General features: G+C 45.1%; 1 non-coding gene across 1 annotated transcript; it reads right to left on the reverse strand.

Moving 5' to 3' along the window:
• Nucleotides 1-12,612: 12,612 nt before the first annotated feature.
• Nucleotides 12,613-12,705, reverse strand: TRNAI-UAU (transfer RNA isoleucine (anticodon UAU)). Its single transcript is given in 2 exon segments — nucleotides 12,613-12,648; nucleotides 12,668-12,705. It is a non-coding gene; the product is annotated as a tRNA-Ile (tRNA).
• Nucleotides 12,706-22,800: the final 10,095 nt, after the last annotated feature.

Raw genomic sequence — 22,800 nt, forward strand, 5'->3', positions numbered from 1 at the left:
GTATCATCCCTGGAAGGATAGAGTCTAACACAAGCAAGATAGGGAATTGCCCTTGTGGGTAAAGCCTTCACATTTTACTTGTTATGTTTTCTTTCCTTCTATTATCCACTGTTGGTAACATTTCAAGCATAAAAAACATTTGAAAATATACGAATGCGCTTTTCTTTCTTGTCTTTTTTGAGGACACGAACTTACCCTCCTAGGCCCCAGACACCCCCGACTGCCTGAGGAGGGGCTAGGATGAGGGCTGACCCAGGCAGAATGCGCAGGAGAAAAAGTGCGGAAATGCTCAGCATCTGACATGTGAAAGAGGGTCCTGCAGCAGGGCAGAGTCTTCTGAACCAGGCTATTCCCTTGAGAGCATGTTTTCTGGATGCTTCGTCTCCCTCCTTGGGCATGACCGTGGAGTTTTCTGTAATGGATGCCCAGGCAAGAAGAGAACCTGGTTCAGTTCACTCCTTCCTGCCCAGGGGGTGGTGGGAAGGGACTAGAAGGGAAGCAACAAGGGGAACCAAGCAGTCAGATTGGACTTTGCACGGAGGAGGGAATCCAGGAGGGAGGCCTCTGTCCCAGCCTGGGAGGAAACAGCATCTCAGGCTGCTCTCAAACAGCGGAACCCACCCAGCCCCTGCCTCCAACACCAAGGCTCCCAGATAAGGCAGTGGAGTCTCAGAAATTCAGTTTCACAAGCCAACTTCAGATCCCTCAGGCCTGGCTGCTGAGTGGTAAGCGAGCAGGCTGGCCAGGACCACAGGCACAGCCCGGAGACCCACGGGAGAGGACGGGGGCATTACGGGGTCAGTGAGGCACCCTCGGGAAGGCAGCCAGGAGGAAACCAGATGCCGTGGACTGGTCAGCAGGGGCCTCTCAGGGGCCCTGGCCAGGCCAGGGGGACCACACCATGCATCACAGCTGAGCTTCAGGTACAATTCGTGGCCAGCAGAGATGAGGGACTTTGCCTGGAATCATGAGGACGTCACACCCCAGGATCTCAACTCCTTGCTCCAGCCAGATGTCACAAAAGCTGCCCTTGTCTGTCCGCATACCTCAACACCATCTTGGTCAGAGAAGCTGAGGAAGGCAATGTGAGAACTGAGCACTTTTATCCAAGAGAAACAAAACATCGCTTAACAAGACAGGCTAAACTGTCGGGTCTCACGACGTTCAAATCAAGTTAAACACTTGATTATTTTTCTCACTAATCATCCAATAGGGGTTGGGAGAAACGCCAGATTAGTTTCAGACTAATAAAGAAGAAACTACTGGTTTTCTTCCCCTGAGCAGAGGAATCTAAGTGTGAGTTAAATTTTCATCCTTGTTGAATACACAAAAATAGGGGACCCACCCCGTTCCCACTGAACAATCTTTCCAACTAAAGACGATGACCCTGGCAGAGGTCAAGTCCTGGCCTCTGGATTGCACACTGCCTCCTCCAGGTGCTGTGGGGCAGGTCAGGACAGAACAGGGGAAGCCTTCCTTTCAGCCAAGTGCTCACACCAGCCTTCTGGGGCTCACGTACATTGAGTCCCCTCCTCCTGGCTTATCTGTGCTTTTTTGAGGAAAGGAACAAGGTTTGAATTCTCTTTCTGGGCCCTTCCCATGCAGGACATTGAGGATTGTGAAATGAGTGGGGTCCCAGGTCCTATACACTGTGCTCCTGGGGGTGGGGGTGGGGGTGCGGGGCAATGCTTCCACCTGCTGGAGCCGAGGAGGAAACAGCCCAGCTGGGGAACCACGTTCCACAGGCCTTGTGGGGAACCACTTCAGAATCTTGCACTCAAATGATTCATTTTCTTTTTCCCATAACAGCATCTCACCTATTCCTTCATTTGCTCACTCGGTTTGTTGGTTTGAGCAAGATGAGCATCCCATTTTACGGATGAGAAAACTGATACCCAAGAAAGAGCAGAACTTTACCTGAGGTCACACAATTGGAGATGGCTTGAAGGCAATATTTAGTCTCCTGCCTCCCAGACAAGAGCTGTGTCCCCTCCTCTGCTTCAACTAGGGTGTCCTGGGAAACGAGGAAGCCCCTTTATGAAGAAGGCTGATAGGGCTACCCCCAACATCTAAGGAGGTGGCCTGAGGGGAGAAGGGGCATCTTCACCCTCCTGCTGGGACGGAGGGGACTGAGGCACTAGGCAGTAATAACGAGGCAGGAGTTGACTCAGGGCCTGGTATATGTACCCAGTGACTTTGTTTCCTAGGAATTCACACACACGTTACCACACAGGCCATTTTGGCCCCTTGGATACCATTTTCTGAAAAGCCACAGAGGCAGGCTGGCTGCCAGGGAGGCCTGGCAAATGCCTGTCCTCATTCACTGGGCTCCTCCATGTACCAGAGGCCCACCCCACCACGGTCGCCGGTTAAGAGCTCTGTCATCCGGCCTCCCTAGCTCCCTAGGCCCCAGGCTCTGGGTGCCAGCTCTGCCCTGCCACCTGCTGGGCAAGCTCTTCTCCGGAACTGCCCCGATTTGCGGGACACCTATACCTTGGACCAGCAGACTAGCACACTCAGGCTGAGACCAGAGCCCGCCCCACTCCCAACCCAGGTCCCCCCGGTAGGCTCAGTTCACCTAGGCCTCTTCTCCAGATGGAAAGGTCCAAGTTCAGAGGCTGGTCCCTCAGCCTGCTTTCCCGCCTTGAATAACTGCCAGATGGGGAGACGGTCGGGGCTGGGGCTGAGGACTGAGGCCCACGGGCCTCGAAAGGCATGAGCCTCAGGCAGCCACACCAGCCCTTGGCTCATCCCATAATCACATCACTACCAGCAACATCTCTGAGCAAACTATGAAGCCGTGAAAAAGCAATGGAAGAAAAAGACTGTGTCACTGATCTCAGGATGGGCAATGACCTTTCAGGCAGAGAGGAAATCAGACCATACATGGAAAGACATGGTTTAGTACAGGTTGAAACATCTGCACATGAAAAATATCTCAAAATTAAAGACAAGCTAGCCTCAGGAGAAGAGTTTTTGCAAATCTAAGGGTGACACCTTTAACATGTTTTTTTTCTACAAATTGTCTTTTGATGTCCTTGCTGCTTTTCTGTTGGGAGTATTAGGTTGTTTGTTTGTTTGTTTATATGTGAAATAGAAAAGGTTACTTATTTTGAACCCTTTGAATTTTGAACCTGTGAGTGTATTACACATTGAATTAAAAATGACTTTTTAAATATAAATCAAAATATTATCATTTATTCTATATAAACAGTTGACAAACGAAAATGTAACATAACAATTCCCCAAGAGGAATTTTTGCTACAGCCCTCCCAGACCAGAGACCAGGGAAAGACAGGATTGTGCAGCTGACTCAATTTGTCTCCAGAGACCCCCATCCTCTGCTTTCTGCTCCCCGGTCCCACATCCACGCAGACCCCTTTCCAAAGGTGTCCTTTCCCTCACACTCCCTCCACCTGGGGCACCCAGGCCTCCTGACTCCTCTTTGCCACCTGGTTCTTCCAGCCCAGACGTTCACTTGGCCAAAAAATCTATAGCCTGTTCTCTGCCCAAGCCCCTCTCCACCCACACCAGCCATGGGAGCAAGCCCAATTTCTGATGTGTTCTGCACATGCTGGAAGATGACTTGGGCCCATATTACAAGCCCATTAGTCCCAGAACAGCAGTCCCTGCCCCTCCTCCTGACAGCTGTGCTCAGCAGTCACCCTCACTGCTAGGACTCTGTGTGGACGCAAGCCTTCTCCTCTCCAGACCTCCTGCCTATCTCCCCCACTCTTCGTAGCCTGGAAGAGCCTGGAAAAGCAGGAAGCTATGAACAGGCCTAGGTTGTCCTACAGGCTGCAGGTAAAATAAGGCTAAATGGCTGGTGTAGTGGTTGCTCTTGGAGTTGGCCCTGAACGGGTTCCAGGGCAAGGAAGAGGGGCCTCCTAAGGCAGAGCCACAGTGCCACCTCGTGGTAGAATGTCCTCTATGCAGCCAGGCCACAACCAACCCAAGAAACTCCCTGGGTGCCTCTCCCTTAACTATCTCACTGTCTAGTTGCTGGGTCCTTCCCTGGACCCCAGGAAAGACCCATTCCTAGGGAATGAAGGACAACTGTCAGGCTGAAGTCCCAGCCACATCTCTGATCGTCCCCCCAGCAAAACACCTAGAAAAGGCCAGGCGTCCTCCATTAGGCCGAGTTTGTCACTCTCATCTCCTCTGTGTGGCAGACATCTGGGCCTGGGCAATTACACAACCTCATGAGCCTCCGTGCCCTGCCTCTAACATGGGAGCAATAAAAAGGCTGCTGAGGAAGAGCCGTAGAGTAGCGGCTGGCTCATTGCAAGTGTTAAGAAACAGTGCTTTCCTTTCTCTTTTGTCTAGACTACGTGTCTGGAAAACCTAGATTCACCCAAAGGCAGGGCGAGGGGACAGCCAAAACCCAAGGCCTGGGATGAGGGGCATTACTACCTCGGCTCCTCCAAGAAGCCACTCTGAGTAACTTCAGTCTATTGGCTCTCTGACCCCCTTTGGTTAGGGGGACCAGCTCACTTGGTTTGCCAGGGACTGGGGGAGTTTCAGGGAGTGAGGGACATTCAGTGCTAAAACTGGGGATGTCCCAGGTGGTCACCCAGTTCTTACCTTTCCTCACAGTCCAGTTCTCAAACTTCACAATCGCTGGGGTACCGCCCAGGAAGCGGCCCTGTAACATTCCCCTGGCAATTCTTACAAACACCAAGTCACTGCCCCAGCACCCTCTGTTTTCTCATTGGCTTCTGATAGGAGCACTACTTTCCAACGAGGCAGGAAGCCACCTGAGGCAACGCACGCACTCAGTGACGCGACCTGGGAAAGACTATGAAAAGACTTTTAAACCCCAAGCTCCAGACATTAGTCTGCAAAGTAAACCAGCAGCGGCAGGGCCCATATTCTCTACTCAGGGTTAGAGTTTGTGTCCATGTGCTGCTCCCCAACTCTTCTTCCATTCATTCATTATTCGTTGCACACCTATTGGCTTGGCACAGTTGGAATTCATATCCTAATGATGAAGCATAGACAATTACCGGTTATATAAACACCGTAATTTTAGATAATAGTAAACACTACTATATTACATTCAAAGGTACCTCTGAGGAGGTACCTTTGAACTCTGAAAGTTGAAAAGCCAGCTCCCCTAAGATTTGGGCAAAGGTGTTCCAGGAGAAGGAACGGCCATCGCAAGAGCCCCGAAGCAGAAAAAAGGAACAGAAAGGCTAGAGTGGCTGGAGGATGGTGAGGCAGGACAGAGGGACAGGAGTTGAGGCTGGAAAGGTGGGCAGGGGCCGGGTCAGACATGTGGGGCCTCTGGGCCACTGCACGCCTTCACATTTTATTCTGCAGGCCATTGATGGGAAGCCATCGGTGGTTTTAAGCGAGGAAATGACATGATCTGATTTGTGTTATTAAATGCTCATTTGGGATTCTGTGTGGAGAAGGAACTGGAGAAAAACAAGTAGTAGAAGTGGAGACTCAGTTAAGAGGCTACCGCAATAGGCCACGCAGGAGATGACAGAAACGGCAGGTGGGAAGAAGGGCAAGGACTCGGGGTGCATACTGGAGGGAGACACAGTGCTTGCTGGTGGGTTAGATATATTGGGAGCAAAAGGGCACAGTGAAGCCTGCCTCCTAAGCCTGTCACTTAGAACCCAGGTGAATGGATGAAAGGACCACTTTGTGGGATGGGAAAGACTAGGGGAAGAACAGGTTTGGGAAGGGAAAAAACAATCAAGTGTTGTGCTTTGAATGAGTCATCCAATTGGAGATGGCAAGTGCGCTCACAGAGGGATCTGGACTTTGTACGAAGGCGCAGGGAAGTGTCTATTACCTCTATCCCCAAGCCAGTTAATACTGTGAAAGATTACAGTAGTTTTTAGCTTAGCCAAAAATGAATGTTGCCTTTTCCTTCTGAAAGGAATTCTTAGTAAGGAATTTGAAAAATTGGTCATCGGTGTAAAATGGATGTTTTGTACAAAAACATTTGCATCTGTCAAGACCCCCTTTGGTCACAAGTGACAGCAACCCAAGTCTAACTGGCTAATGCAGAAGAGCACTTTTTTGGTTCCCACAATCAAACCACAGGAAGAGAACTGGTGACACTAGTCTTCAGAATCAGAGACTCAGATGCTTCAAGGCCTCCCATCCCTTGTCCCTGCTTCTCATTAAATGTAGCCTCCATTCTCCCAGGCCAAACAGCTCAACTAGAAAGACATGTGCTAGAAAGATACCTGATCAGAGCAGCAAGAAGCTCTGGATTTATATTCTTTATGTTTCTAAACAGAAAGAGAAAAGAACTCTTCCCAGATAGCTCAAGATTGAAAAAAATCCCAGGGAAAGGACTCTGATTGGTTCATTTTGAGTCACGTGCACATCCTGGAACCAACCAGTGTGCAGTGTGGCCAAGGGGTGGTGCAGCATGTCTGACCGAGGCTGGCCATGGGCTCACTCTGTTCCGAGAGGTACAGGATGTTACATTAAGAAAGGGAAAATAGATGCTGGGAAGGTAGTAACAAAATCCATCACACAAGGTCAATTTGCTAAAAATAGAATCTTACAACAAAGAGAACTTAGAAGCCTCACCAACTTCTCAACCAATGCAAGATTCTCTTCTACAATATCCCAGCTTTTGCTCCACTACTTTTAAAGCTGGGAAACACTCCTTTGCCAGTCAACCCATCCCATTTCTCAACAGTGCTCATCATTCAAAAAAATAAATTTGCTTCCACCGTCACCCATGGGCTCTAGGTTCATGTTCTTTCCTCTTTGTCAACACTAAATATATACATTTCTTTCATAAATATTTTAAAGAAGCTCATATATCCCTTTTCAGCCCACTCATCTCCAAGAGCCGTATTCCCTAGAGTTTCGAGTGTGGTCCCCACAGATGGCTCATTGTTATAGGAAGTGGGAGGGCCCTCTCGTCTCCTAGGTCATTCAGGTCAGGGGTTGTAAGATCAAGGACTTTGTGAGGAAATGGAAGGAGGAAAAGCTCCTCTCCCCACCAGGGTTTCCCACAGCATGGGCTCCACCGAGGCTGCCTGCCCAGGCTCCTGGTCACACGGCCAGCCAGCGGGAAGCATACAGCTCTCAAAGAGAATCCAGTTTTACAGTTTAAGTTACTAGGAAGAAGAAAATAGATAAGGTAAAAATACATTTAGGAGAAAAAGTTAAAAAGAAGAAGACTAAGAAGAAATAAAGGAAAAGACTAAGGACATAGGGAAAGTTTAAAGAGAAAGAATGTACTCATTAACAAGAGTGTTTCAAGGAGTGAAATGGTTAAGATAGAACAAAAATTTTTTAAAGATTAAAAAAATTAGGAAATATTCAGTTAATCAAATAATAATCAGTTAAACAAAATGAAAAGATTTTTCTAATGACTTCAAACATTGTAAGACTAACAGATAAAATGGAAGTAGCTAACGCAGAGAGCAGCAAGACAGAGTCCAAGGGCCAGATGGGCCCGCTGGGAGGGTCTCATGGGCTTTTTCTAAATCTGGGGTTCTCTTCAGGGCACCCCTGCAAGCTGAGATCCTTGGCCGGCCAGTCCTTATGTCAGAGGCTCCAATAAGTGCCCCTTTTTTAGCCACCTGTGGTGCCATCCCTGGAACTGGAGGACACGTGCGCGCCCCAGCCAACCTCAGGCAGCCCAGGCTGTTCAGCCACTGCTCTTCCAATGTGGATTCCAGAGGGCTCACACTCCTGGGTCATCGCATCAGAAACCCTCTTGAAAAATGAATAAATAAATAAATAAATTTATATATATATATATCTATCTCACCCATCCCTTGGATCAAAAATCCCACATCTACAACCTATCTCAAAGACATACAGGCAAAATATTCAAAACGATAGGAACACATCTCTTCATTGCTGCACTACCTACAAAACCAGAAGACTGAAACGATCCAAATATTCATCGGTGATGGAGGACTGGCTGAATAAAAGGTGGTACATCCACATGAAGAGACCATTGTGCAGCTGTGATAAGGGCTGTGGAAGAGAAAATATGTGGATATCTAATAAGCACTCAAAAAGCTACTCAGCATTATTAATGCAGTTCATTGGATGTCAAATATAACTAAAAAGAAGCTGCAAAGTTAGAAAAGACTAATTGGCTACCTTTGGGAATTATGAAGGCATTAAGTCATTATCCTAAAGAATGGTAGAAAAAGGAAGTGTCAAGCAATATTATCTAGTCTTTTCCATATGAATTATGCTTTGGGAAAACCAAACAGTCAATGGAAGAAAGGGGGTATTTTTTGTTTGTTTGTTTTTAGAAATCAGTCATAAATACAGAAGGAACAATAGAATTAGAAAACCACTATTGCATAATCCTGAATAAAATAATTAGGTCTGGACAAAGAGCACTGGTAGCTGCTAAAACTGTTAGGTTAGAAGCTGCTACAGAATTTTGTAATGATGGATTTGGCCAACCACATCTGAAATCACCAATAAAATTAACATCATTAAATGTGGAACAACTAGAACCACCTAGAACATGTTTTTGCTAAATAAGTAAATAAATAAATAAATAAAAGGAATCTAAATATTATCGAGCTTCTAGATCTAATTGTGGGGAGGGGTTTGAAGAGCTTATTAAAGAACGACTTGAGAACAATGAAAAAAAGGAAAAGAAAATAAAAGAATGACCTGAGGATGCAATTAGCCAAATTCTGTGGAAAATTCTACAGGTCAACAAATAAATACCATAAAAGGGACTAGGAAGAGGGGGGACTAATATAAAAGAGACTCAAAAGCTAGCTTGATCAAATGCAATATGTGAACCTTATTTGGATCATGATTCAAACAAACCAACTATAAAAATACCTGTCAAAGATAAATGTGGAAATTTGATCGCAGACTAGGTGTTAGATGATGAGGGGGCATTATTATTAACCTTGCTAGGTGTAATAACGATACTGTGGCTATGCTTTTTTAAAATGCGGTTACCTGGTGTGTACACATACTGAAGTATTTACAAGTTAAATTAAACCATATCTGGGATTTCCTTTAAAATATTCCAGCGCCTGCAGGGGTAGGGAAGGAGATAGATGAAACAACATTTACAATTCTTAAAAGTCCAGATGATGGATGGTTACATGGGGGTTAAAGATATTATTTTCTCCACTGTTGGGTATGTTTGAAATTTTCCACAGTAAAGAACTGGGGGTTTTGTTTTGTTGAATTTTAAATGGACTGTGTTCATACATATCACAGCCCTGAGGCTGTGTTCTGACCTACTGAGAGTTCAACAGTATTCTCCCCTTTTATCCACACTGAGGCCGCGTGCTCAATGTCTGTAGGGCTAAATGAGAGAAAGGAGTTAGGGGTTAAGAAAACAGAAAAGCAAGCCATAGGGGGAGAGAGGAGGGAAGCAGTGGGGCGGGCACCCACCCCTGCTTCGGGATTGGTGGAGAGTGGGGCTGGGGGGACAACCAGAAGATCGCGTGCCCATCCAAAGGCGGCTGCCCATGTTGCCATGTGGAAATAAGGACCCCAGAGAGCCAAGTCTGAGTTTTCATTAGAAGGTTGAAATTTGGGCATTTCATTAAAATCTTCCAGGTTGTAGGTAAATGATCAAAAAAAAAAAAAAAAAAATTCCAAACAGCTTAGCAAGTCAGAGCTAGAAAGCCAAGTAAAACCTATCTGGAGGCTAGATTTGTTCTACAGACTGCTGTTTTGTGATCTCTGACACCAGACCATGTTATGCATTACACAGTAATGCATTAATAATTGGTTGACATTCTTAGCCGTTGGGTCACACGGCTGGGACAACTGAGATTGCACACATCTGAAATCCCCAGATCCTTTACATGCAAACAGCTGTCAAGCAGGGCATCCCCAGCACTGAACTCTGAACCAAACATTGGCTTACAATTGTCTCTATCAAATTGCATCTTGTCATTTGTCAGAAACATTTGTCTCTGGATTGGTTCTACTGTTCCTCCAGATTCTACTGAATTTGCTCTCCCTCTGGCTTCATATCACACACAGTTTTAATAAGCCTGCCTTCATCCAAGCCATCTACAAAGCTAATGTCAGCCTAGGGCTACGTCAGGCTTCTCCCTCGCTGCAGATCAGCTATAACTTCAGCCTACATTCAAAGTTCATCTACTCATCTTCCCCCTTGAAGCCACCGTACATTCTACACACACCAATTTTGTGGTAATAATAATGACACCTCCTTTTATCTGTATAGTACTTTATTGTTTTCTACCACATTTTCCCATAATTTTGACTTGATCTTTATCACCCATCACAACTGAAAAAAAATCCTATCACTAGAACATTAAGATGCTGGATTACAAATCTGCCAGTGGTCTGTTTGCTTGTCACCCATTGACGTTTTCCTAGCTGGGGATTTCTAGATTAAATAGAGAAAGAGCAACTAATTTGGCTTCCTGCTTTCTTACCTCATCAGAAAAAGAGTTCCCTAAACCACCACCTTTCCAGTAATAACCAATAGGAACAGAAACAATATTTAAGAGGAAGAGTGTTCTCACCATGAGAGTTGACCGAAAATGGAATGTGTTGTCATGTAGAGAAATTACATCTTAATGCCAGAAGTTTTCAAATAGGAGCTGGGGCTTTGTAGAAGGAATTCCAACATGGATAGAAGTGAGGCAAAATGATCTTCCATTCATTTATTTCTGTCCAGTTGGGGAGCCTGCTCTGTGCCCAGCTTTCAAAAGTACCTGACCATTTCTTGCAATAAATAACCTCTGAAGGTCAAGAACATACCTTGGCAAGTCTGATCATTGTTATGCTTTGTACATTTTAAAAATTACTTCCACTTTTAAAAGGAGTTTTCAGCAGATTTTTCTCTTCAAAATGCTGACCATTCCATATCATGGAATATTATTCAGCCATAAAAAAAAATTAAAAATAAAGTGCTGATATAGGGTAGGGTATGGATGAATCTTGAAAAAATTAGGCTAACAGAAAGAAGTCAGTCACAAAAGACCACATACTATATGATTCCATTCATGTGAAAGTCCACAATAGGGAAATTTACAGAGACAGAAAGTAGATTAGTGGTTACTTGGGGTTGGGATGGGAGGCTCCAGGGGTGCTAAAGGATGCATGGTTTCCTACTGAGGTGATGCCAGTGTTCTAAAAATTGACTGTAGTCATGAAAATGTTCTAAAATTGTGGTGATGATTGTACGTATCTGTGAATATACAATACTAAAATCCATTGAAGTGTACACTTTAAATGGGTGAATTGTGTGGTATGTGAATTATATATCAACAAAACTTTTTTTTAATTAAGCAAATTTTTTTTTAATTTTATGGAGATATTTGTTTCCAGGTCGGAATTAGATTTTTAAAGGGGTGTTCTCACCACGTGCTGAGTGGGCGTAAGGCCGTGGTTGATGAGTGGCGCCAGGTTAGGTGAGGTGGGCTGGCTTTGTCACACTTCAGTTGGCCTGAGGCTTCCCATTCTAAATCTGGGCTGGGGTAGTAGCCGAGGAGACAAGAGTTCCACCCACCACCCACTTTCTCTGAGCTGTCTAGGTGTAGCTTCTCACCTCTCCAGGTAGTATTTCCATCCCAGGATTTAACTTCCATTACAGCCATAAAAACAGCTGAAACCAGTCTGGGGAGAACGCGTCCGGCAGGCCCCTCACCCTAACTAAATGCGTTCCCTGACTCACCCACACCTCCTGGGGATGTGTAGCACCCATCCGCCCCTTGGCAAAGCAGTCCCCACGCCTCAGAGGAGTGTTCCGCGCTGGGTTAAAAACAAAATAACGAAAAAGCAGCTCGCCACTGGTGGGGGATGGCATATTTCCTGCCCTAGTCCCCAGGCCCCGCTCCCCACTCCCAGGACTCTGAACTTGAGATTTGAGGCTTGCGAGAAAGGGCATCCGCCACTCGTAAAGCACTAGAAAACATTTGCTCTCTGGTTTACCAGCAAATTCCACTACTCCAAAGTGACACCCGGGAGAAGGGACACAGAGCGAGGAGAAAGAGGCGCCACAGGCACACTTCCCAAACTCTAAATTCGCCCAGGTTCGAGGAGGAGGGAAGAGCACACGCGGTCTAGGAGTCTGCAGATCAGAGGGAGGAGTAATGATCGGTTTTTACTATTAAACAGGGATGGAATGGGCTGCTCCACTGGCGCCCCCTCGCGGGGCCTCGGGCCCCAACTCCCGGGAATGGTCGCCCGGCTCTGGCCCTCCACCCAGCGCACACCGCGCCACGCCCGTTCCTGGACGAGGAAGAGCAGCCGGGAACCCGGGACTTGCCCCATCGCCGAGAGCTTGAGCACGCCCGGTAGAGTGGGGCGTCCGGGATTTTCTAACTCGATGCCCAGACAGAGCCCCATTACGGGTGCAGAGCCGCGGGACCTCCAAGCCGCATCCCCGGTACTGGAGCCCGGGACTGGGTGCCATTACAGGAAATGCCAAGAGGTGAGGGTTCGAGCAGCTGGATGGTGCGCGGAGTGGGGGAGGGGAGAGAAGGCAGCTTGGAAGGCAAGTAAGAATGGCGATAGGCGTCCTGCCTACGGCGGAGGCGTACGTGCTCTCTGAGAGGTCCAGAGACAATAACTGAGAGATGGCTAAAGAGAGGCTACCTTGCCCCCTTGGAAAGGGGATAAAAGGGGGAAATCTGGTATTCAAAAGGGACGTGCTCCAGGTGAGGCTCGAACTCACAACCTCGGCATTGCTCTGCATGTACTGCTGTATAAGTACCGCGCGCTAACCGATTGCGCCACTGGAGCTCCGCTGAGCCGGCCTCGCGATGACTCTATCAGGGTTCACCCCGGCTGGTGCGGGCTTCCGCGGAGCATGCGCAAAGGCGACTTACGGCTCGGCGGGAATGAGCTGCGGCCCGAGCCGCTCTGCACCTTCAGGCCCGGCCGCCTCCAGAAGAGTAAAGCGGAGGAATCTCGGGAGGGTTTCCCTCGGGGATGAAGGGGTGGGTTGGCAGGCCCGTGACAGGCGGTCCGCTGGAGCCTAGAACAGAGCGCAGCCCGCCTCCCGGGGCAGTGCGAGAGGAGGAGCCCCGGCTCCTGCGGTCTTGAAACCACCTCTGCTTCCGCCGCCGTGGAGCTTCGCCAACCCGGAGCGGGCCGCGCGGGTAGCGGGCCCCAGTCCCCGAGGCCGGGATGGAGGCCGGCGGGCGGACCTTGTTGCGGCGGTGACGCGTACCGAGGGGAGGGGCTAAACGGGGCGGCTTCGGCTCCTGGGACCCTGTTGCCCAGGGCGGCAGCCCCCGGGCCCCGCATCCCCGCATTCCCGCGAGACCAGTGAGTGGGTGGACTCACCCTGGAAGTCGGCCGGAGCAGGCAAACCCTTGGAAGTGCGAACCCCCGCGCCTGCCAGTGGGGTAGCTAGGGAGCGCCCACACCAAGGTGGGACAGGTGTCAGCGACCGAGCTTCGAAGACCAAACACGTGGGGCTTCAGCATCAGATCTTTGTACCCTGAAGGTGCTCCGCGCTCCAGTCTACCATCCTAAGTGGGTTATAGGGGGCACTCCAAGAAGAAGGCGTGTCCCGGAAACCAGCGACGGGCGTTCCAGGGAGACGATGTTAGTCCTGGCCTTCTAGAGGATGCAGGATAAGCTGCGCGTGTTTTATTGGGCCACAACATGGGGGGTTTTTTTTGTTTGTTTAATTTTAAAACTAGCTCCTAATATTTAAAATAAAGAGATCTCATACAAAGATCTGAATACCATTTCTTTAAAAAAAAAACACACACACACACAACAAACAATATAAACACTGTACCCAGGGCTGAGTTATGATTATTTGTGCCTCAGGCACTTCTATGTGGGTCCCTCCGTTAATTTTTTTAAATTTTATTTTACTACTGCAAAATAAAGATAGAATCCAGACTGGATTTACTGTTACATTATTACATTTTTTTCCCTACAGGTTTCAAAAGGTGTTTCAATGTAAATAAACATTTCAGGGGGCTCTAGGCCCTGTTCCTGCTGTAAGTCATTGGTAACTCCACCAGGAACCTGCATCCCCCTTGGGGGGATGCAGCCACCTGCACAAAGCCCCTACCACCCCCTGACCCTCTTGGTCAATTCTGACATGGTTGCCCCACTGAATTGTGTCCTGGGCCTCTGTTGGCATATTGGTCACTCTGTGTGGTTACCTGTGCTTTCCTTGCAGAGCCAGAAGACCAAACAACAGGACACTATGGCAACAGATTGGGGAAACTGCCTATTGATAAAGAAGTGATGGGGCAGGATAAAGATCACGTATGTTCTTACCTTGATGCTGACTTATCCTCAGTAAAAGGTTGTGTTATGGCAGCGATTGTCAATTTTATCTCACAGCACATATAAACTAATTACTAAAATTCTGTAGCACATGAAAAAAAATTTTTTTTGCCAATCTGACCAAAAAAAATAGGTATTATTTTGATTCATTCACTCCAGACGGCTATTGTGTTGACTGTTGTTTTTTTATTTGATAATTTAAGGGAAAAGAGGTCAGTTCCCCTGACTAGTCAGGTATTTTTGTTTGTAAAATTCTTGCGGCACACCTGTTGAAATTACCCGTTAAGGTGACTAGTGCTGAGCAATAATGGGATTGTAGAAAGCCTTTAAACTGAGCAGAGGAGATTAGAGTGATTAGCAAATGATGAGGAGACAATGACAGGTTCTATGTAACACAGGGTCTCCTGAAGATGATGTTTTTAAGAAGTTCAGTGCCATATGCACACTGAGTTATCCAGAGAAAGGAGGTAAGTGAGGCTCTCCAGATGGTTTTGAAAACTGTGAGAGACCCCTGTCCAAAGCAAGAGCTTAGAAGATCCTATCAGGCATCAGGCAAGTGGTGGAATGCAAAGTCAATAACAACGTGCCAGAATTAGGGCTCTTTGAAGGGTACATGGTCATATCCAGGATAAATCAAGGACGTCAAAGAGTGAGACTTTGAAATAAGTCCCTCCGAAAAGTTGAAACAGGCTGTAAAGGTAAATGCAGGGTTTGCCCCAGAGTGGAAATAATTTTTCCCCCCAAATTGAAAGGGATTATTTTCCTGATAAACAAGAAAGTAAATTGTAAACCCAGGCACAGTGTCTTAAATCCAGTGGCATTTGCAAAGTTTGCTCTTCCCCCTGAGTCCCTCAGGTAGAACCCACCTGGTGAACTATGAGCAACAAATTTGGCCCCTGGTGGTCCAGCTTCCCTTCTGACTGCCCCCATTTATAGATCTACTCCCTTATGGGTCCAGCAGATATTGATTGATCTCCAGATGCATGGGAAGGGAAGACAGCACCTCATAAAACTTTTGAAAACCAAAATAGCTTAGTCCCCAAGGAATTTGAGGCTCTAAAGGAGGAAACTAGTGAGGCCAGTGCTAAGCCTTGAGAGAGGTGGTATCAACCTCTCCTGTCAGAGAGATTTTTCAGCAAGAAGTCTCTGGAGACCTTCAAATGACTTGACTTCACACAGACTGACTCAAGAGCAATGAATTAGGAGTTTCAGCTGTGGCCCTCCCTGGCTGTGTGACTGTAAATCTCTTACCCTCAGTCTCTGGACCTCAGTTTCTTCATCTATAAATAAATCATGGGATCTAGACCAGATAGCTTTTCAGTCTATCTTTAAAAAAAAAGAAAGATTTTATTTAATCTTCAGAGAGAGGGGGAAGGAAGGAGAAAAGCATCGATGTGTGGTTGCCTCTCACACCCTACTGGGGACCTGGCCCTCAACCCAGCCATATGCCCTGACTGGGAATTGAACCGGTAACCCTTTGGTTAGAAGGCTGGCACTCAATCCACTGAGCCATGCTGGCCAGGGTTCAGTTTAGCATGGCTGGAGAATTCCTTTCACCATATATACTCTTGCCAACACCTTGAGATTATTTAATCATTTAATAATTTATGTGATGTTAATAAAGAAGGGATTTTTAAACTAAAACTTCTTTTAGATATATATATATAATTTTAAAACAATCTTGAGTAAGACCCATTATGTAAAAAGGCTAGTCTCAATCCTTTTTCACTTACCATGTAATGCAAAATGCTTAATTTACTTTAAATTAATCACATAAGGGAAAACCTCTGCAACAAGAGATTTGTGAACAAATAACTTTTAAAAGAACATACACATATATCTGGTATTGGGACAAATGTATATTACAACGTATGAAAGTTAATGACTCATTGTAGCATCAAAAATAAACAAAAACTACGTTCCTAGATGAATGTTTGGAATTTATACTTTTTTACAATAAGAAAAACTAGTTTTTATTATTTTCAGGTTTTTTTAATCTATATGATGAGACAAAATGGAAGGGTCCAGGCTGCTATATGCAAGCACATTTTTGCAAATAACATGATGTGGGTATGGCTAGTCTTTATTCCTAATAATTAATGAAAGGCTGAATTGTATATAATGGTCACTATATCTTCTCTTTTTGACTTTGGTTTCTGATATACAGGAGACATCAGGGTGAGTCAGATAAACATTTCAATCAGCTAAATGCAATATGCACATCTAGTGAATAAAGATCATCTTGAGTCAAATTTGTAGACTCTTCATTGTATGGTCTTTATTTCAGTAAACTTCTTATGTTTTATATTTTTAATCAGTATAAAGAGACTCCCAATGTGATCTTATTTTAATGTGCCAAGAAGTTATCTAAAGAACTATTTTAATTATTATTTTTCTACATAGAAATGTAAAAGATGTCACTGCCTCTTGTAAAAATGCAAACCATCTTGAATGCCTTTCAGAACCCCAGGGATTTGGCAGTATCTAAGATCTCTTTCTGTCTTAATAGTCCCTGTTCCTCACCAGCACCACATGGGACAGTGACCCTTTATTTTCCCTTAGGAGCATAAAGATGTGTGAGTTCCTAGGGCCAAATTCTAGGAAAGTGTGATGCAGATCTAAACAAATCATGTGGAAGAGTGAAGCATGATGGTAATTTGGGGAAGCACAGATTTTTTCATTCTGAATTGAAGCTTAAATAAAGACTTGGTGAGAGCCTGTCAGATGAAAAAAATGTAAAAGATTGGTAAAGTCAGAAAAGGACATCTGGTCAAAATGGAGGCATAGATAAACACGCTTTGCCTCCTCATGCAACCATACATGCTACAAATACAGCTAGACCTCAATACAAATAACACTCAGAAACATCAGAAAATTGAGCTGTATGGAAGTCTGACAACCAAGGATTTAAAGAAGCCGCATTCATCCATACAGATGGGAGGGTGAAGATGCAGAAATGGGCAGAGGTGTGGTGTGGCATAGAGAGACAGCAGCAATAGAACAGGTGGTACCACATTCATGTGTGGTAGGTAAAAATCGGGAGGGATACCTTGGGAGTGACTGAGTCCAGCCCCAGGCCAGATGACACAGCTCAGGGTTCCAGTGCCAGGAAGATAAATACCCATAATTTCTGGCTGTAAAAACCAGTGGAGGCTGGGTGAGTGGAAGAAACCACCAAATTGTCAGGAAACTCCACTTAAAAGGCCCATATGGACTTAGGCCCTTTGTGATTCAGCATCAGGTCAACAGCTGGAAGGGCACCAGTCACCACTAGTAAGTGAAGTGACTAGAAAGAGGGTGAGTGCCAGGCAAACCTCCAGAAGCCAGGCGGCAGCATTGTCCCCTCTCTGAGCTCTCCCCCCAGCACAGAGCCACAAACATGAAGTGGGTTGCCCCACCCTGGGGGTTACCTAAGGCTCCACCCCACACAGTTTACAGGTGCCTTTTCTACAATAGGCCACACTACTAAGATAGGGAGTCAAGGCAGGTCTAGCTAATACACAGAAACAAACATAGGGAGGCTGCCAAATTGAGGAGAAAAAGAAATATGGTCCACTCACATTCGTGTGCAGACAAGCTGGGAAGAACAACTGGGGAGCAAGACAGACCATGCAACGCAGTATTTCAGCATTTCAGCATGGAAACTAAAACCTCAAAAGCTCTGGCTGTAAAAAACTGTGGGGATTGCGGCAGTGGGAGGAACTCCCAGTGTCACATGAGAGTCCATTAGGGAGACCCACAGTGTTCTAGAATTTACACAAACCCACCCACCTGGGAATCAACACCAGAAGGGCCCAATTTGCTTGTGGCAAGTGGGGGAAGTGACTGAAGGTGGGGCAAGAACTGAGCAAGTGACATTGTTCCCTCTCTGACCCCTCCCCCACATACAGTGCTACAACACAGCAAAGTGAGTTGCCCCGCCCTGGACAATACCTAAGGATCTGCCACTTACAGCAGGTAACAGGTGCACAAGACAAAGAAATATGGCCCACACAAAAGAACAGATCAAAACTCAAGAAAAAGAACTAAGTAATGAGGAGATAGCCAACCTGTCAGATGCAGAGTTCAAAACACTGGTAATAAGGATGATCACAGAAATGATTGAGTATGGATGCAAAACAGAAAGAAGTTAAGGCTATGTAAAATGAAACAAAGAAGAATATAGAGGGAACAAACAGTGAAGGGAAGGAAACCATGACTCAAATCAATGATTTGTAACAGAAGAAAGAAATAAACATTCAACTGGAACAGAATGAAGAAACAAAAATTCAAAAAAATGAGGAGAAGCTTAGGAACCTCTGGGACAACTTTAAATGTTCCAATATCCAAATCATAGGAGCGCCAGAAGGAGAAGACGAAGAGCAATAAATTGAAAACTTATTTGAAAAAAAATAATGAAGGAAAACTTCCCAGATCTGGCAAAGGAAATAGACTTCTAGAAGACCCAGGAAGCTGAGAGTCCCAAAGAAATTGGACCCAGGGAGGAAAACACCAAGACACATCATAATTAAATTTCCCAAGATTAAAGGTAAGGAGAGAATCTTAAAAGCAGCAAGAGAAAAGGAGACAGTTACCTAGATAGGAGTTCCCATAAGACTATCAGCTGATTTCTCAAAAGAAACCTTACAGGCAAGAAGGGGCTGGAAAGAAGCATTCAAAATCATGAAAGGCAAGGACCCACATCCGAGATTACTCTATCCAGCAAAACTATAATTAAGAATGGAAGGGCAGATAAAGTGCTTCCCAGATAAAGTAAAGTTAAAGGAGTACAAACCCTTAGTATACGAAACAGGTTTTTCAAACCTGTTTGAAAAAGTAATGATGTCAAAGGGACTTATCTAAGAAAAAGAAGATCAAAACTATGACTAAAATGACAACAAACTCACAACAACCAAAAACTGAACCTAAAGAACAAAAACAAACTAAGCAAATAACTAGAACAGGAACAGAATCACAGAAATGGAGATCACATGGAGGGTTATCAGCAGGGAGAGGGTGGGGGGAGAATGGTGGAAAAGATAAGGGAATAAGCAGCATAAATACTAGGTACAAAGTAGACAGGGGAAGGTTAAGAATGGTATAGGAAATTGAGAAGCCAAAGAACTTATATATACAGCCCATGGACATGAACTAAGAGGGGGTAATGCTGGTGGCAGGGGGTGCAAGGTGTGGGGGTATAAAGGGGAGGGAAAGAAATGGGACAACTGTAATAGCATAATCAATAAAATATACTTTAAAAAAATATGGCCCAAAAGAAAAAACAGAACAAAACTCCCCAAAAAGAACTAAACAAAACAGTGATAACCAACCTATCCGATGCAGAAGTTGAAACACTGGTGGTCAGGATACCCAAAGAAGTTACTGAGTACAGCAACAGCATAAAAAAGATCCAGGAAAAAATGAGGGTTTACACTAAGTGAAATAAAGAAAAATCTGTAGGGAAACAACAATGGAAGGGATGAAGCCAGGATTCAAATCAACAATTTGGATCATAAGGAAGAAATCAACATTCAGCCAGAACAGCAAGAAGGAAAAAGAATTCAAAAAAGTGAGGATAGAATAGGGAGCCTCTGGGACATCTCCAAACATACCAACAACCAAATTATTGGGATGCCAAAAGAAGAGGAAGAGCAGTAAATTGAAAACTTATTTGAAAAAATAGTGAAAGAAAACTTCCCTAATTTGTGAAGGAAATAGACACACAAGTCTAGGAAGCACAGAGAGTCCCAAACAAATTGCACCCAAAGAGGATCACACCAAGACACATCATAATTAAAATGCTGAAGGTTAAAGATAAAGAGAGAATCTTAAAAGCAGCAAGAGAAAAGCAGAGAATTACCTACTGAGGAGTTTCCATAAGATTATCAGCTGATTTCTCTAAAGAAAATTTGCAAGGTAGAAGGACTGGCAAGAAGTATTCAAAGTGATGAAAAGCAAGAACCTACAACCTAGATTACTCTATCATTTAGATTTGAGGGGCAGATAAAGTGCTTACCAGACAATGCAAAGCTAAAGGAGTTCATCATCACCAAGCCATTATTACCTGAAATACTGAAGGGACTTATTTAAGAAAAAGAAGATCAGGGCTCAGTCACAACAGGCACCACTGGTAACCTAGGTCAATATTGAGGAAGTAGTTGGAATAACACATTCACATGTTGTCTATCCGGCTTCCAAAATGTGAACATTGAGGACTGGCAAGATGGTGGAGGAGGGAATGGAAGTCACACTGACCTCCTCCCAGGACCAGTCTGGAATTACAACTAATAATTACAACAAATACCTTGAAGAAACAACTGAACAATAGTGAGAGAGGAGCCTTATATCCTCGGACAGACAGAAGAATCAGCTTTAGCACAAGCTGACTGGTAAGGAATGCAGTAGAGACTCGAGAAGGTAGGCTGGGTGGCCACGGGCTAAATGGCCAGTTGGATCCCCCTGAGAAGAGTGCAGTCTAAACCATATATGGGGGACTCCAGCCTGTGGCACCAGAGCCCAAAAAGTACACAGATAACAGCTAGCTGCAATAAGCAGCAGGGTTCCTCTCTGCCAGAGACAGGCTGCTGGAGATGAAAAGAGCCATTTAAAAGACCAATACACAAGTTTTTATTTGCAGCCACTAACCCTGGCCTCCAGCAAAGGTGGGGACAGAGTGGTCTAGAGGCACTTGGGGAGAGACTGGAGACAGAGGCTTTGGGGAGAGAACTGAGGGAATAACTGGCAGGATCCCAGTGCTGACTCCTCCCCCATATGGAAGCAGCCATCTTGCTCAGGCAGACCACTTCCCTGAGCGGCAGCAGCATGAGAGGACACAATAACCCTGCCCCCAGGAAGGTATCTGCCCCACCCTATGGTGCCTAAGCTTGACTGCTGAGTACAAAGTGACTAGGTTAACAACTGAAAGAGACAGTCACAGACAGTAGATTCCTGGAAGTCTCAAACAGACTGCCTAAGGTCAGACAGGGTCAACACTGACATCATCAGTGGCAGATCCAATAAGAAAAAACAGTGGTCTCCTACCATAGAAGTTCACACCACAAAGTCAGGAAATCAAGACAGGTCAATTTAAGAGGCAGAAGCAAGAAAGAAGAGTCTCACGAATAATGGGAAGACAAAGAAATAGCCTCCAATTGAAGGGAAAGGAGGAATCCCCAGAAAGAGAACTAAATGAAATAGAGGCAAGTAAATGATCAGATATTGACTTCAAAATAATGATTCTAAAGAAGCTCAATGAGCTCAGTGAGCTCGGAGAAAATTACAAAAAAATTACAGGGAAACTATGAGGAACTTATCACAAACTATACCAGCGTGAAAAAGGACACAGAAACCATCAATAAGAGGCAAAAGGAAATGAAGAATACAACTTCTGAACTGAAGAACATAGTAGAAGGAACCAAAAGCAGGCTCAGTGAAGCAGAGGATTGAATCAGCAAGCTGGAGGACAGGTAGAAAAAAGCTCCCAGAAAGAGCAAGAAAATGAAAAAAAAGACTCAAAAAGAATGAAGAGGCGTTTAGGGAAATGCAGGACAACCTGAAATGTAATAATATCCATATAATAGGGATACCAGAAGGAGAAGAGGAGCAAGGGATAGAAAACCTGTTTGAAAAAGTAATGATGGAAAACTTCCCTAATTGGAAGAGAGAAAAAGCCACACAAGTCCAGGAAGCACAGAGGGTCCCATTCAAGAGGAATTCAATGAGACCCACTCCAGGACACATCATCATTAAAATGGCAAATATCAAAGACAAACAGAGAATCCTAAAGGCAGCAAGGGAGAAACAGGAAGTAACATACAAAGGAGCCCCGATACGGCTAGCAGCTGACTTCTCAACAGAAACACTACAATCCAGAAGGGAATGACAAGAAATATTCCAAGGAATGAAAAGCAAAGGCCTGCAACCAAGACTGCTCTACCCAGCAAAGCTCTCAATTAAAATGGAAGGCAAAATAGTTTCCCAGACAAAGGAAGGTTAAAAGAATACACCTCTACCAAACCAGCACTGCAAAATATGCTAAAAGGACTGCTTTAAGAAGATGAAGAAAAAGAGTGAGAAAGAGAGGAACACCACTACAAAGGGAAAAAAATAAATAGGTACCTATCAATAATAACTTTAAATGTAAATGGATTAAATACTCCAATCAAAAGACAGGGTAGCTGAATGGACAAGAAAAAGTGACTCACACATACGCTGCCTACAAGAGACCCACCTCAGAACAAAGTACCTACACAGACTGAAAGTAAAGTGATGGAAAAAAATGTTCCAAGCAAATGGACAGGGAAAAAAGCAGGGAAGGAATACTTATATCAGACAAAATAGATTTCAAAACAAAGGCCATAAAAAGAGACCCCGAAGGACACTTCATCATACTCAAAGGAAGAATCCATCAAGAAGACATAAACATTGTAAACCTATATGCACTCAACATAGGAGCACCCAAATATATAAGGAAAATCTTGGAGGACTTCAAGAAAGATACAGAGAGTAACACACTGATAGTAGGGGATTTTAACACTCCACTGTCAACAATGGATAGATCTTCCAAACAAAACATCAGCAAGGATATTGTGGAAGTGAGTGACA

This window comes from Pteronotus mesoamericanus, unplaced genomic scaffold, assembly GCF_021234165.1.
Source record: "Pteronotus mesoamericanus isolate MK-2021 breed Mesoamerican mustached bat unplaced genomic scaffold, CSHL_Meso_final contig_101, whole genome shotgun sequence".
Lineage (NCBI taxonomy): Eukaryota > Metazoa > Chordata > Mammalia > Chiroptera > Mormoopidae > Pteronotus > Pteronotus mesoamericanus.